The sequence below is a fragment of the Canis lupus genome, chromosome 26 (assembly GCF_048164855.1).
Source record: "Canis lupus baileyi chromosome 26, mCanLup2.hap1, whole genome shotgun sequence".
NCBI lineage: Eukaryota > Metazoa > Chordata > Mammalia > Carnivora > Canidae > Canis > Canis lupus.
In genome coordinates, this window is record NC_132863.1 from 18,890,088 (window position 1) to 18,904,138 (window position 14,051).

General features: G+C 54.4%; 1 protein-coding gene across 3 annotated transcripts in view; it reads left to right on the forward strand.

Annotated features, from left to right (window-relative positions):
* Positions 1-208: 208 nt before the first annotated feature.
* The window catches only part of RASSF2 (Ras association domain family member 2), a 43,109-nt gene continuing 29,266 nt past the window's right edge, over positions 209-14,051 (forward strand). Inside the window, exons 1-2 of one of the 3 annotated variants that reach the window (XM_072800169.1) lie at positions 209-300; positions 1,392-1,453. The gene's annotated coding sequence lies outside the window, so the exon portion shown is untranslated. Of the gene's footprint in view, positions 301-414; positions 540-575; positions 668-1,391; positions 1,454-14,051 lie in introns of those variants that run through there. The other 2 variants (XM_072800170.1, XM_072800171.1) reach the window with 2 other exon arrangements.

Here is a 14,051-nt window from a genome sequence, read left to right on the forward strand (position 1 = left end):
GATCCAGACAGTCCTCCGTACCCGCTGCACTGCTACGCCCCCGTCGCCCCCCCGTCGCCCCCCCTCGCCCCCCCGTCCGGCCCGGAAGAGGCGCTGGCAGCCGAAGCCCCGACTCGCAGGAGGAGAAGGGGACGCGCAGCCCCAGCATTGTCTGGGAGGGAGGGGAGAAGCTCCGCCCCCCAGGGGGAGGGGAGGGGGAAAGGGAGGGAGGGGAGGGAGGGGAGGAAGAAAGGCGAGGGAAGAGGGGCGGGGGAGAGATGGAGAGCTAGAGGAAGCCGGGGGAGACGCCGAGCCGACGCGGTAGGGACGGATAAAGGCGGGGGGGGGGGGGGGGGGGGGGAGGGCGGGAGGGGAGAAGGGGAGGCGAGGAGGGCGGGGCGCCCGACCCCCAATCGCGCGGCCGCCGCCTGCGCTGCGGGGCTGGGTTTGAGCCGCGCCCGCCGCTGGCTGACCCGGGCGCGGGCTGGAGCACGCCCCCCGCCCCGCCGAGGCACCCCCGCCTCCAGCCCCGCGGGCGATGCCGCTGGCTCGGGACGCAGGCAAGGCGCGGGGCGCGGGGCGCGGGGCGCGGGGCGCAAGGTGCCGGGCGCGGGCCGGTCTCTCTCCCCAGCCTCCCTCCCTCCAGCCTCGCCGAAAGTTTTCCCGCGGTGTCCCCGGCCCGGCCCAGGTCAGCGCCTCAGCCCTCGCCGGCCGCGGTCCCCCCCCTCGTCTCCCGGCCGCGGGGGGTTCCCGGGCGTGCGGACCCCCCGCGGGCCGCGGAGGAGCCACCCCTGCGCTCCCGGCTTCGGGCCGGAGAAAGTTGTGCCTCCAAGCGCGTCTTCCCTCCGCGACCCCTGGGGGGTCCCTCCTGCCCTCCGCGCCCAGGGCGGCGACAGGAAGGCGCCCCCGCCCCATCCCTGGGGCTCCCGGGACTCCCCTGGCGAGCTGGGACCCGGTAGCAGGTGCAGGAACGGGAGGCCCGGACGGCTCCGGGGAGGGCCCGACCCCCGCCGGGTCCCGACTTCTCTGCCCTGCGGACGGTCCCCAGGGGCGGGCAGGAGGCGCGGGGGCGCGGGGTCCTCGTGGCACTTCCCCTCCGCGGTCTCCCCGCGCGCCCACGGAGCCGGTGCCCACAGAGCTGGCGCGAGGTCAGCTTTGCGTCCTCTCTCGCCCGAGAGGGCAGGCTCCTCGGGCGACCCAGCCACTTCTGCATTTGGGGCTCCTGCTTTGCGTTCAGCTCCTAGGCTGGGAGAAGCCTGGGGACGGCACGGAGCGGCGCGGGGCCCGGCCGCGAGACCCAGGGCTCCATCTTACTGTGGGGCTCTGTGTCCTGGGCTGTTCTCGGCTAATGCCACGCGGTGACAGCAGGAGCGGAGCGCCGCTGCTCAGTGCCGCATGTACTCTATTCCCAGGTGTCCGGAGTCCGGGTTCTCCCAGAGGACAGAGGCTGTGACTAGTGCTGGCCGGGTTTATAGTAAGTACTTGAACGAAATGAATGAAAGTTTGAATCAGGGAGCTGCCAAGTAACAATTCATCCTGGAGCGGGACTCTGTTCCTGTCACAGTTGATCCGGGTACAATGGGAGGAAAGAATTAGAAACAATGATTCTTTTTAAACAGCTGGGATTCAGAGCCAGGGGCCTTCTTTCTAGAGCATCTGGAAGAGGAATCTGGGGTTGGATTTATTTTACTTATCAATCCACATTTATTTACTGAGAACTTTTTCTGCAGGTGGTCTGAGGAATTAAAGAAACTTCTCAGGGCTAAGATGCAGGTTGTTTGAGGAGAGGTGGTTTTGATTGTTGTTGTTTTTAGCTTGTGTCCAAAGGCAGTGTCCCAGGGACTGAGTGTGGAGCCAGCCTGGGAGGTGCCCACTTGGGATCAGAGACCTTGGACTGGGGTGGTGAGTGTGGGCACCAGCTGTGTTTTCTCCTCTGGAACTGGCAGCCTGATGCCTGTGAGCCGCTGCAGTCCCCAGGGCCTTCGCAGGCTAAAAGAGGGCCTCACATGGTGGCCGAGCTTGGAGAGGTGGGGTTGTTGGGGAAGGGGGGCAGGTGGTTCTTGCCCTGGCAGAAGAAGAGGAAGCCCGCCTGGGCACCTGGGAGTGCGGGCTGGCACAGTTGGGGATCCCCTGTGCTGGAGAGGCTGAGGGGTGAGTCCTGCCCCTCCTTCAGAAGACAGGAGAGCAGGGGTGGTGTATTGGGATGGGAGACAGGATAATCTAGCTGGGGTACTGTTGAGATATATCCCTTGCTCCTTGCCCTCATTTTTGTGCTGGTGAAATCCAGTTAGAATGAAGGGCATCTTCAGGGAGGGGCTGAAAGAAGGCCAGGTGACGGGGGCAGGGGGTGGGCACTGAGGCATGCCCCTCTCCAGGGCAAGGGATGTGCCCTTTGCACCTGACTACAGGGCCGAGCCATATGCACCTGTGCCTCCCGCGGCAGCATCCCCCCCTTCCTGAGGGGCATCTCCTCCTGCCCCACCCCCCGGGCTCCAGAACCCACCCCTCTGCATTTCTGCACAGTGTCTGACTGGGGCTGCAGGCCCTCTCCCCAGTGTGTGCTTAGAGGTCAGCTAGCGGGGCAGTGCCCTACACCACTTTTTCAGTCCCCCAGTCCTTCCTATTCTCAGCTGTGCTGTCCTACCTGGGACCTTTCAGTCACCCATAGTTTTGCTTTGATTTCTTGGTCTATTTCCTGGGGCCCCGGAGCCAAGCTTCGTGTCTGCCTTCTGTGCGTGAGCTGCTTAGGAATGGCCAAGAGACTTGGCTGGAGAGGTGCCCAGGACTGCACATCCTGGCACCTCCGCTGGAGTGCCGATGGCTGTCCCAAAGCACAAAAGAACATTGGCCTGGGTATTGCCTTCAGTCCTCCCTACGATCCTGGGGCAGGAAGTGCCCTCACTGAGAGGTGGTTTACAGGCAGGACCAGATTGCCAGAAAATCCTGCTGAGAGGCCTGGGACTTGCCCATGTCCCCTCTCCCCCAGGCTGAGGAGCTGGGCAGGTCTCAGCAGAGTCCTTGGAACAGAGCAAGACGTCCAGTCTCTGTCTTTAAGACACAGCTGCTGAGAGCTGCTGCCACTGCGTTTGTGAAGCTAGGGCAGTGGTCCCCTTCTGCCACTTCCCTGTTTCTCCCACCACTCTACTATACGGTCCAGCGATTTACCCTAACGACCGGCTGTCCTCTTTAAACACTTCCCTGCATCTCCAGAAGAATTTGAAATAAGTCCTTAAGGTGGGGTAAGCTCCTGCAGGCCTGTGATTGCTGGGTTTGTTTCTTTGGCCTGCTTGTGGGTTCCCATGGAGGAGGTGTCTGGTGAGGATGAGGGGAGAGGAGAGGGCAGCAGGCACTGGGAAGCAGGGCACCGTAAACAGGGGCATCCTCCAGACTCGGCCGGCTGGGTGTCCAGTGGGTCATTTTTGATCATCCCTGGGGTGGCAGGCAGACTCTGGAGCCTGTAATCACAGGTTGATGCCGCTGCTTAGGAAGACAGCTTGAGGCTGTAGCACTCTTCCCACGTCAGCTGTGGCTGAATCAGAGGGAAACCTTACGCCGAAGTAGGGGGCAGGGAAGCGCTCTTGGCTCATTCCCCTTGGATGAGCAGAGTGACTTAGGAGGGCTTTTCCTATTCATTCCCTTGATAAAACTTGAAAAAAAGATACTTGTGCCGTCCTTGGACATCTCAACCCAAAGTGATTTGGCAGGGTGGGCTGACTTCACCAGCATGGTGCTTTCCCCATAGTTGACACTCAGCTAACTGCTTGTTTCTAGAAGAGTAACGTAGAGTATTGGATAGAAGTGGGTATTACGATGGCCCATGAATGGCCGGTTATAATGCTTTGGAGAGAGGCTATCCTTAGCTAGGTGAGAAAACTGAGTTCACCTGCTCATGGCTTTCGCATCTAGGCTGTGACCAGTGATAAATGTTGAACAACTGGCTCTACAGGGGTTGGGGGTACTTATTGATTTCTATAGTGTAAATAGTCCCATCATGGCTGATTTCAAGCTACCAACATGGCACCATGAACACTGAGTCGGGAAGAGATGTGCTTAGTCAGCCCTTGTGAGCCAGTAGGAGCAGCTCCAGTAGGTAGCTGACCATGACTGAGCTGGGATGTGACGTCACTGAGCTTAATTTCCAGATTTTGTAGACTGAGGAGGATAAGAACTGTATGAGGCATCTAAAATTTGGGGTACGTTGAAGCTCTGACCTTGAACAGCCAGCCTAATCACTGTGTGCGATGCTTCTGGGATTTATTTAGACACTATTGAAATGTTGATGCTACAGTCTTTTTGGGTCTCAGTTTTCCCATCTCCAAGGCAAGGGATTGAATGATTCCACTGGACCCTTCTAGCACCGAGTCTCTTTAGGAAGAGTCTACTGCATTCTTCTTACGTCTACTCAGGAACAAGACTTTTAACAAAAGAAAGTCTTTCACATGTCCACACTTAAACGTTGTCCACCACAGGGCACCCAGCCCTGGGCCATCCTGGAATTTTGCTGTAGTCTTTCCTGCTACTAAAAGGGAATTCAGTAGCTACTAGCCCAGCCACTTTCTGCCTTCTTTGTGTAGCGGTTTCTCTTCCTGACACAGGCCTGGTGTGTCCCCTGAGGAGGCCAGGGCAATGGGGAGGGAGGAACTGATTTCTTATGGAAGGGACGGCCCCTACTTCCCTGAACTGCGATGCTTTGTCACAGACACCCAGGTGAAAGCCAAGAAAAGCCCACGCGGAGAAAGAGACTTAAAAAAAAAAAGATTTTATTTATTTATTCATGAGAGACACACAGAGAGAGGCAGGACATAAGCAGGCTTCCTGTGGGGAGCCCGATGCGGGACTCCATCCCAGGACCCCAGGATCATGACCTGAGCTGAAGACAGATGCTCAACCACTGAGCCACCCAGCTGCCCCGAAAGAGGCTTTCATATGACAAAATTCAACATCCCCACTGTGATTTTACTCATAAGGGCTCTGTTGACAGTCCTCCCAGGGGAGTCCCTGACTCAGCAATTGCACTGGTAGGAAATCTTATCCTAAGGATATAATTGGACAAGTGCAGAAAAATATGTGCACAGGGATGTCCCTTGCAGTATTATTTGTAATAATAACAGCAACCAAAATGGAGGCTAAATCCCAACAAAAGCAAACTTGTTAATTATGGTACAGGTGTCCGTCAGTGTTCCAAAGTGGTTTGCCTTATGCTGCTTGGCTTTTATGAAAGACCTACGTTTGTACCCGTTTTGCTAACAGAAAGAAATCCGAAGAGGATTTTCATTTTTATGGAAAAAAAAAAAGGCAAAAAGCAAAAATAGTGTTCAGCATTTGTTTTGCAGCGAGCTCTTACAGAGGCCACACACACCCCAGTGCTGAGAGCGGGGCCCCCCCAAGCTCCTTCCCCGGGACCTATACTCAGCATCGCAGCATCCAGCTGCTACAACTGTGTCTGTGGGCATCTGTGCTTTATCTCAATTTATTTTGTGTTTCCATTAGCAAGACGTATCCTGAGGTATCAGAAAAACCTAAGACATGTTAATTTTTGGGTCTGGGAACACTCAAAAATTTTCCCATATAAATTAATGGTGATCGCTTCTTTGCTTTATGCCACTTGGGCTCATGAAAAGTTTCATAGGAACACTCCACTTTTGGGTGGCAGGGAAGGCCTGCTTATCTATACACTGGACTACCATGGGGCTACAAAAAAATATAAGGTAGAGATGTGCATCTGTTACCATGGAAAAAACATGATATTTCTCAAAATCAGGTTACCAAACTGTGCTATTTGTTTTTGTTTTTGTGTTTGGTTTAAGATTTTATTTATTTATTCATGAAAGACACAGAGAGAGGCAGAGACAAAGGCAGAGGGAGAAGCAGGCTCCCTGCAGGGAGCTGGATGTGGGACTTGATCTCAGGACCCTAGGATCATGACCTGAGCCACAGGCAGAGGTTCAACGGTGGAACCACCCAGGTGCCCCTCTGTGGGGTCTCTTATAAGGGCACTAATCCCATTTGTGAAGGTAGAGCCATCCTCATGAATCCTGCCCAAAGACCCCACTTTCTAATGCCATCACATTTCAGGTTAGGATTTTAACATATGAATTTGGGGGAGACACAATCATTCAGACCGCAGCAGTGACATTAAGTGTACTCACAGCGTTGTACAACCATCACTAATACTGTCTCCAGGACTTTCCCATCATCCCACACAAAGACTCTACCCGTTAGACATTAACTTTCCATTCCTGACCCTTGAGCCTCTGGTAACCTCGATTCCACGTACTGTCTGTGTGAATATGCCTATTTTAGGTATCTCATAGAAGTGGAGTCCTTCGATAACTGTCCTTTTTTTGGAATAATCTTTTTGCTTATCTATATTTTTAAGATAAAAAAATGTTTGTTTTACTTAGGTCATAAAAAGGAAAGAAAGAGAAAGCCCTGTGATGGAGTGGTGGGTGTGTTTTGGTCCCAGTGGTTTCTTTTCTTCTTCTTTTTTTTTTTTTAAGATTTTATTTATTTATTCATGAGAGACACAGAGAGAGAGAGGCAGAGACACAGGCAGAGGGAGAAGCAGGCTCCATGCAGGGAGCCCGATGTGGGACTCGATCCCGGGTCTCCAGGATCACGCCCTGGGCCGAAGGCGGCGCTGAACCGCTGGGCCACCCGGGCTGCCCAGGTCCCGGTGGTTTCATTCCAGGCAGGGCCGCGTGGTCCCGGCCACCGTTCACGCCCCTGCCATCCTGGGGTCTGGCCTCCACGTCAGCCTGGCAGGGCAGGCCGGCGACCAGGCACTGACGAATGCCGCCTCCTGGCCTCGGAGCTGACCGCAGGTGGCTTGCTGGTTGCTGGCAGTTGGGCCCCAGGCCTCAGGCAGTGGCCTCTGTGGTGGGTTTGCGTGGGAGCGCTTGGGGTTCACCGTGCCTTGAACCTCAGAGCTGTGCTGCAGTGAGTGAGGTCCAAATCACGTAGAGGTGGCTTGTTGAGACCATCTTTCTTGAAGAGACTGAGAATAACATCCTCAGTATTTCAATTTCAAGCATCCTTTGTGTGTTCCAGATCCTGGGGCTCAACTGGCCCTGCTAAATCCTCACCGTGGCGGCTGTGGGTATGGCTCCCGAATATTCTGTCCACAGGCAGAGTGGCCCGGCTGGCATGCAGGGTGCACTTCAGCTGGTGGGGTTCATGAGGCCTCACGAGCTCCGGAGAGATGGTGGTATCCTGAGGTAGTTGGCACCTCTTCCTGAAGCCCCAGATGGGATCTCACAGTTGATCATAACAGACATTTGAGACAAGGGATGCTTTCTTGTGTACATGACAAGATAACCCGGGACACGGTGCAGTGGGCTGGGGGGCAGGGGAGATGGTGTGTATGCTTCAGGTTGAGTCTGAGGTAAAAGGGGGTTGGGAAGTTTCGGGACCCAGAAGTAAGAGACCAGGTTGTGTGGCTCTGACGTCACGGGAGTGGATCAAGTGGCTTCTCAATGGGACACCTTGTTCTGTGAGAAAAGCTTTACATTCCTTGGAAGGGGAGCTCCCAGAAGGGCCTCTCCAGCGAGTCAGTGTGAGGATTTAGGTGTGGGAGGGACAGACTCGCCCACTGGACTCTGGAAGTTTCTTCACCTGGCTCTGCCTGTTTTCTCTCTGTCCAGTGGGAGGCTGCTCTTTTAACTCTAGACAGTCGGCAAAGTGTAAAGATTTTACAGAAATGGCCTTTGAAGCCCATTTTGAGAAGTTCTGGGTTTCATGGGACTGATTTTTCTTTAGGGTCAGTCGGCTGGTTGCAGGGCAGGCAGAGGAGGGTGTGGACGTGGTTTTGTTCAAAACTCCCTCAGCCTCCTGGAAATGCTCTGGAAACCCCCAAATGAGCAGCCTCCCCTAGGAAGGGCCTGAGATCTGTTGTGTGGGGGTGAATTCTTCCACACATGGGTGTTAAGGAAATGAAAGGAGGGTGGTTGTGAGATGCCCCCCAATGGCTGCCCCAGGGGAGGGCTGAGTGAATGCTAGATCCTTCCTTTCCTCTCCCTTCTTGACTGCTTCTAAAGTGCAAGGAACCTGTTCATCTTGGCTGGGAGTAGGAGTGGGGAAGGGGTGGGCGGGATGGGGGTGGGGGATGCCTGTGAACCTGGCTCTCGGGGTTTCCAGTCCTGGCCCCAGGTAGCCAGGAGCAGAAACCCCAATATCTCTGCACACAAAGCTCGATCTTAGCCTATAGCACCAAAAAAGGAAGAGCTGCTGGGGTTCCCTGAGGAAGGGGAAGTGAGGTCAGAGATGAGTCTCGGAGAAATCACTCAGTAAACAGGAAGAGTGGCCAGAAAGAAGCCTGTGCTTGTAGGAAGTGGGGAGCTGGAGGCAGCCCCCCCTCACCTGCCTGGCTAGGTCAGTATGTCCCCTGCAGAGTTGAGACTGACTCCAGACCGCATAGGCACTGATACAGGCCTTGGGCCCTCCCTGTGGAATGGGGCTTCACCTAGATCCCATAATTATTGGGCTGGAGGAAAGCTGAATTTGCCCTTCCCAAGGTAGACCATGAAACTGACCTATAAAATAGCCCTGGTTTCGAGAGATGCAGGTCAAGAAATGCTTCCTCTTGTTTGCCTTACTAGGGCCACTGTGGCTTCCACCTACTTCCCACTCCTTCCTCAGGCCAGCTCAGCCATACAGAAGTTTGCACATTGCTGAACTTTAGCCCATGGGTGGGGGGTGTAGTCTTGGCAAGAACTCTCTGGTTGAAGGTGGTGAAGAGGCTGCTATAGGGAGGCAGGGCCTTCCTTGGTGGATCTGTTGAATTGGAAGATTGGCTTTCTATACCTCTGGTTCCTCTGAGCCAGAGTCTAAATTCTACACATAGATAGACACACACACACACACACACACACACACACACACACACACAGAGCTTTTTCTGTCTGGAGTGTTTTTACTTCCTTAATGCCTTATTATTATTGTTTTTTGTCCTGCTCCAACACCCTAGTTCTCTGATATGAGATTAAGGGCCTTTGGGCTTCTTTCTAAACATCATCCAGAAGGTCAAAAACTTGTGGACACTGGTGGGACTTTTCTGTAAACAAGGAGTGGCTCATCCGGGCCTGTGAAGTGATTGGGTGAGTACTAGTGGCGATTTCCCAGGTCACTCACCTGGCCACCACCCACTGGTGGCGAGTGGGAGGCATGTCCCTTCTGGCGGGAATCCTAGGACCAGTTCCTCAGAATGGCCCCAGCCACACTGGGGGCTCAGATCTGTGCACAGAAGGCCTGAGCAGAACGGGCCAGGGTCCCAGTTTGGCAGTGGAAGAGCCAGGGCTTGTCAGATCAAGCTGCCTGCAGGGAGCCTGGCATGGCTGGAATCTCGGCTCCGCATCTGGATGGTCCAGGCAGGGGCTGCCTCCTGGGATGGGTGTCAGCAGGGGCCTTGTGCCTGTCATCAGTCAGGCCCCAGGCTTTTTCTGGGTTGGAGGAGCAGGTGGTCTGTGGGACCATTGAGCGTGAGGGGTGGGTAGCTCATTCTTTGGACAGAGGGTAGATATGACTTTGTGGTGTATGGCACGGTGACATTGCAGGTGCCCAGGTCCATGGCCAGGGTCTCTATCCCTGGCTCCCGCAGGGTCTGCTCTATGGACATCCTGTCCATGCAGCCATTCACTCACTTGCCTTCCTTCCCCAGACCCTCCAGGGCCCGCTGGGGCTGGCAGCCGAAGCCTGCCTGTTCCTGCCTGCCCTGCTCAGGGTCCCCCATATCCAGTGCTTGGCCAGGGCACCACAGACAGGGCAGTGGGCTTCATATCGGCTCTGTGACCTGGGACAAGTTGCCTAACCTCTGGGACCTTCTGTTTCCTCATCTGTCAAATGGTGAAGATGAAGCATTCCCCATGGGTTCTTTCTTGTAAAGAACAAAGAAAAGCTTCTAGAGCCTGGTTACTGGCACTGCCAGCCTCACTTGGGAGCTTGCTTGTTAGGAATGCACATCCTCAGCCCTCATCCAAAAGGACTGAATCAGAAGCTGGGGGAGGGGGGCGGTTGGGGGGGGAAAGGAATATGTACCTAATGAGCCCTCCAGGGGCTTCTGGACTCCAGTGTGAGAACCACTCCTCTAGGATATGGCTGGGTCAGTTGAGTTTTAGCTGAAAACTTTTTTTTTTTTAAGATTTTATTTATTTATTCATGAGAGACACAGAGACATAGGCAGAGGGAGAAGCAGGCTTCCTGCGGGGAGCCTGATGTGGGACTCGATCTCAAGACCCCAGGATCATGACCTGAACCGAAAGCAGATGCTCAGCTTCTGAGCCACCCAGGTGCCCCATTAAAACTCCTTTTTTTCCCCTTCAAAGCAGAGGGTTCTGCTTTGCAAGGATTCGCAGGGTCCCAGGTTTGACCCCAGCACCACCTGCTCCAGACTGCGTATTTTAGGACAGTTCTTTGGCTTGCTTGTGCCTCATTTGCTTCATCTGCAAAAATGGGGATATTAAGGTTTCTCCATAGGTTTGTTGTGGGGACTAAATAAGCCAAAGCAGATATTAGGTCTCCCACAGTAAACTCTCATTTGTGGTAGCTGTTATTCACTTCCGGTGTTTTATTATTAGCACAGTAATAATTTTGTGATTGCTCTGTTCCTGGTTTGTGGGGGCAACAGGTGTCAAAGTCTCCTGAGACTAGACTTCTGCTGGTTCTCTTGAGCTATGCTCTCTTTCATTTTTTTTTAAAAGATTTTATTTATTTATTCATGAGAGACACACACACACACAGAGGCAGAGACACAGGCTGAGGGAGAAGCAGGCTCCAGAAGGGAGCCCGATGCAGAACTCGATCCTGGGACTCCGGGATCACGCCCTGGGCCGAAGGCAGGTGCTAAACCGCTGAGCCACCCAGGGATCCCCGAGCTATGCTCTTTTCCACCTGCCAACCTCTTACCAAGTAAGAGGTTCCACTCCCCCTTTCCTGATGCTTAGCATGCTTTTTGGGTGGGGATTAGCAAAGCCTTTTATTCACAGTTAAATGTAAAGCTGAGAAAGAACAGCATACACTCAGGACACTTGACCTTAACTCCCCTTTTGGTGGTGTTTGGTGCCAGATGCTTTCTGAGTAGAGTGACTGGGGGAGCTGTGGGGCTGGGTCACTGGGGGTCAGAGGAGGTACATTCAGAAAGGGAGGATCAGTGAGGTGAACAGGTCCCACAGAGGACCTGGGCCTTGCCAACCAGCAGACCTTTTATTGAATAAAGGTGGAAGGCAAAGTGTGCCATTTCCTTTCCGGGCAGCCTGAATTTTGCCCATGTCTGGGACAGGTTCAGGTTCAGGAACCAGGAGGTGGTATCTCTGGTAATCTCTAGAACTTGGCAGGGTCCCAGGCCACAGCTCTAGTCTCCTTCCTCGTGTGGCGCAATAGGGCTGGGGTTTCCTGTTTGCCATCGACGCTCCTTCCTGCCCCTATACCAAGGGGCTGAAGTACACAGGGGTCAGCCCTATCTCCTCTGTCACTGCTTGGTTACAAAGCAGAGTCCCTCAGGAGACCTGATGAGGTAGTCTTTAGCACTATAGTATGAAGCACTGTGTAGGATAACTTTCTACTCCAACCCAGGAGCTCCAGATTATTCCATGCCTTCCCCCCCAACCCCCAACACTGACGGCAGTGGCAGAGCAGGACTCAGAGAAGAGGTGGGGACAGGCCCCAAAAGGGGAAGCTGTGGGCCTCCAGTGAGCATTTCCTTTGTTTCTGGGGCCCTGGGCTGGCTTCCTGGCTTCTGTGGTGTGTGGTGTCCTGGTTTGCATGATGGAGGCCCTTTGCATCAGCTAGGAGGCCCTTGCCTCCTTGTATTCACTGACCCTTTGGGATGCTCTCCACTGCCCTCTCACCCCTTTAAAATATTAGTATTGGGGAGGGGGTTGCTGAAGACCTGGCTCAGTTTGCTTTTAGAAAATTCTATTCCGGGCAGCCCAGGCGGCTCAGCGGTTTAGGGCTGCCTTCAGCCCAGGGTGTGATCCTGGAGTCCCAGGATCGGGTCCCATATCCAGCTCCCTGCATGGAGCCTGCTTCTCCCTCTGCCTCTGTCTCTGCCTCTCTCTCTCTCTCTCTCTCTGTCTCTCTGTCTCTCTCTGTCTCTCATGAATAAATAAATAAAATCTTAAAAAAAAAAGAAAGAAAATTCTATTCCTTCCATCCCTGAAAGGCTGCTTTGAGATGAATTTGAGGGCACCTGAGTTACTCAGTCACCTGAGTTACACGATGAATCCCTATCAGATCTCTAGGTCCTTCTCAGCTCTGATTGTATATTGGCACCACCTGGGAAGGCCATAAAAATGCTCATGCCTGGGCCCCTTCCAGAGGGTCTGATGTAAGGGGTAGGGGTTGCAGTTTGGACATCAGGAATCTTAAACCAACCCCTCTCACCCTCCTCCTCCCCCACCCGTCCTCACCCAGGGAGAGTCTGATGAGCATCTAGAATTAGAACCTCTGAGCTGTTGGGTGTCTCGAGGCCAGCTGCTTCTCCTTCCCGCTCTGGTTTCTGCTGAGGCCTTGCAGACTGCATGTCCCTCCCATTGGTCAGAGGGTGGCTCTGTGGGGTTTGCCCCTCTGGGAATTTGTGGAAAGCCTCCCTTCCCTGAACCTGCTTTGTTTTCCTAACTGAACTTAGGGACTGGGGCTGCCTGGGTCCTGTCAACTGGCTATTGCCCCCGAACCTTCCCATCCCACCCCTGTTGCCGAGGTCAAGCCTGGCTCCCCCCTGGGCCACCAGGAAGACCGTGTAGGAAACAAAGTGGGGTTCTTGGTCTCCTCTGGACTTTCCTGCCAGGGTGTTGCCAACCTTTCTGTCCTGTGTTTGCCCTTCTCCCTCTGGGGACTTACCAGTTGATTCATAAGATGAGAGCCTCGGCCCTGCAGGCTGGAACAGGAACTGTAGGGAATAGCCGGCATCCCAGGGCTGCTGAGGCCACATGTACCTTGGGGTGCTCTCCAGGCACACAGAAAGGGAGGAGGGCACTGGAGTTTGGAGGAGCCCAAAGCCCAGAACATAGGACATTTTGTCCTCTTTGAAGGGAGCTTTGAATGCCTCCTCCTGCCTCCTTGAACTTCTAGAGTGCCCTTGAACTTCTAGCCAGGCTGGTGACTTCCAAGGGCTTGCGTGGCCCCTCATTTATTCTTGGGGGGGATTGCTGGAGACACTGAGAGGGGGAGGGTCTGTGGAAGGGAAGAGGGAGGGGTCCCTTCATGCCACAGCTGCAGGGCTCTGATTGGGCCAGGGCTCTGGCACAGCTGCTTCTCCCGGCTGGAGGGTGGGTGGGAGAAAGTGGATTGCTTGTGAATCTTTTTTTTTTTTTTAAGATTTTATTTATTTACTCATCAGAGACACACAGAGAGAGGCAGAGACATCGGCAGAGGGAGGAGCAGGCTCCCTCTGGGGAGCCTGGTTCGGGACTTGATCCCAGGAGCCTGCTCAACCACTGAGCCACCCAGGTGTCCCTGCTTAGTTGCTCCTGAGTCCAGAGAAGGGTCTCCGTGGGACAACGCCTGGGAAATTCAACTCCCACCTCCCCCAGGGCAGCTCTCAGCCCCAGACAGCCTAGATGGGGGTACAAAGGCAGGCCAGCCTGTCTGAAGGGGGGACGACTCTGTGGAGTTACCCCCACTGCAGAGCCCCCCAAGATCAGGCTGTGGCTGGACTCTCACAGAACCCTGCTCACTGAGCACCGTCCTGCTTCCCTCACTTGCTTACACATTTCTCTTGGAGATGCTTCCTCAGTAACTCAGGTGTCCCCAAAAATCCTTGTTTGGGGCTTGCTTCTAGGAATCCTCTTTCCTGAGTCATCAGTAATCCACTCCCTCCCTTGAGAATGTAGTGATAATGGGAAGATTCACAGGAGAGAGGCACAGGCTGGGGGCTGGGGTCCAGAAAGGGGATGCTCCAGGCCCAGGAGGTGAAAGAAACACCAGAGGGATGGTTTCTACATGGTGCTAAGTGCTGTGAAGGACAGGCTGAGTGTGAGCACCTGTCCCCTGACACTGCCCAGGGGCAGCGGGGATACTTTAAAGGGGTGGCTAAGTTTTGGATAAGGGTCTAGGGAGCATGTGAGTTTGCTTGGGTCTGT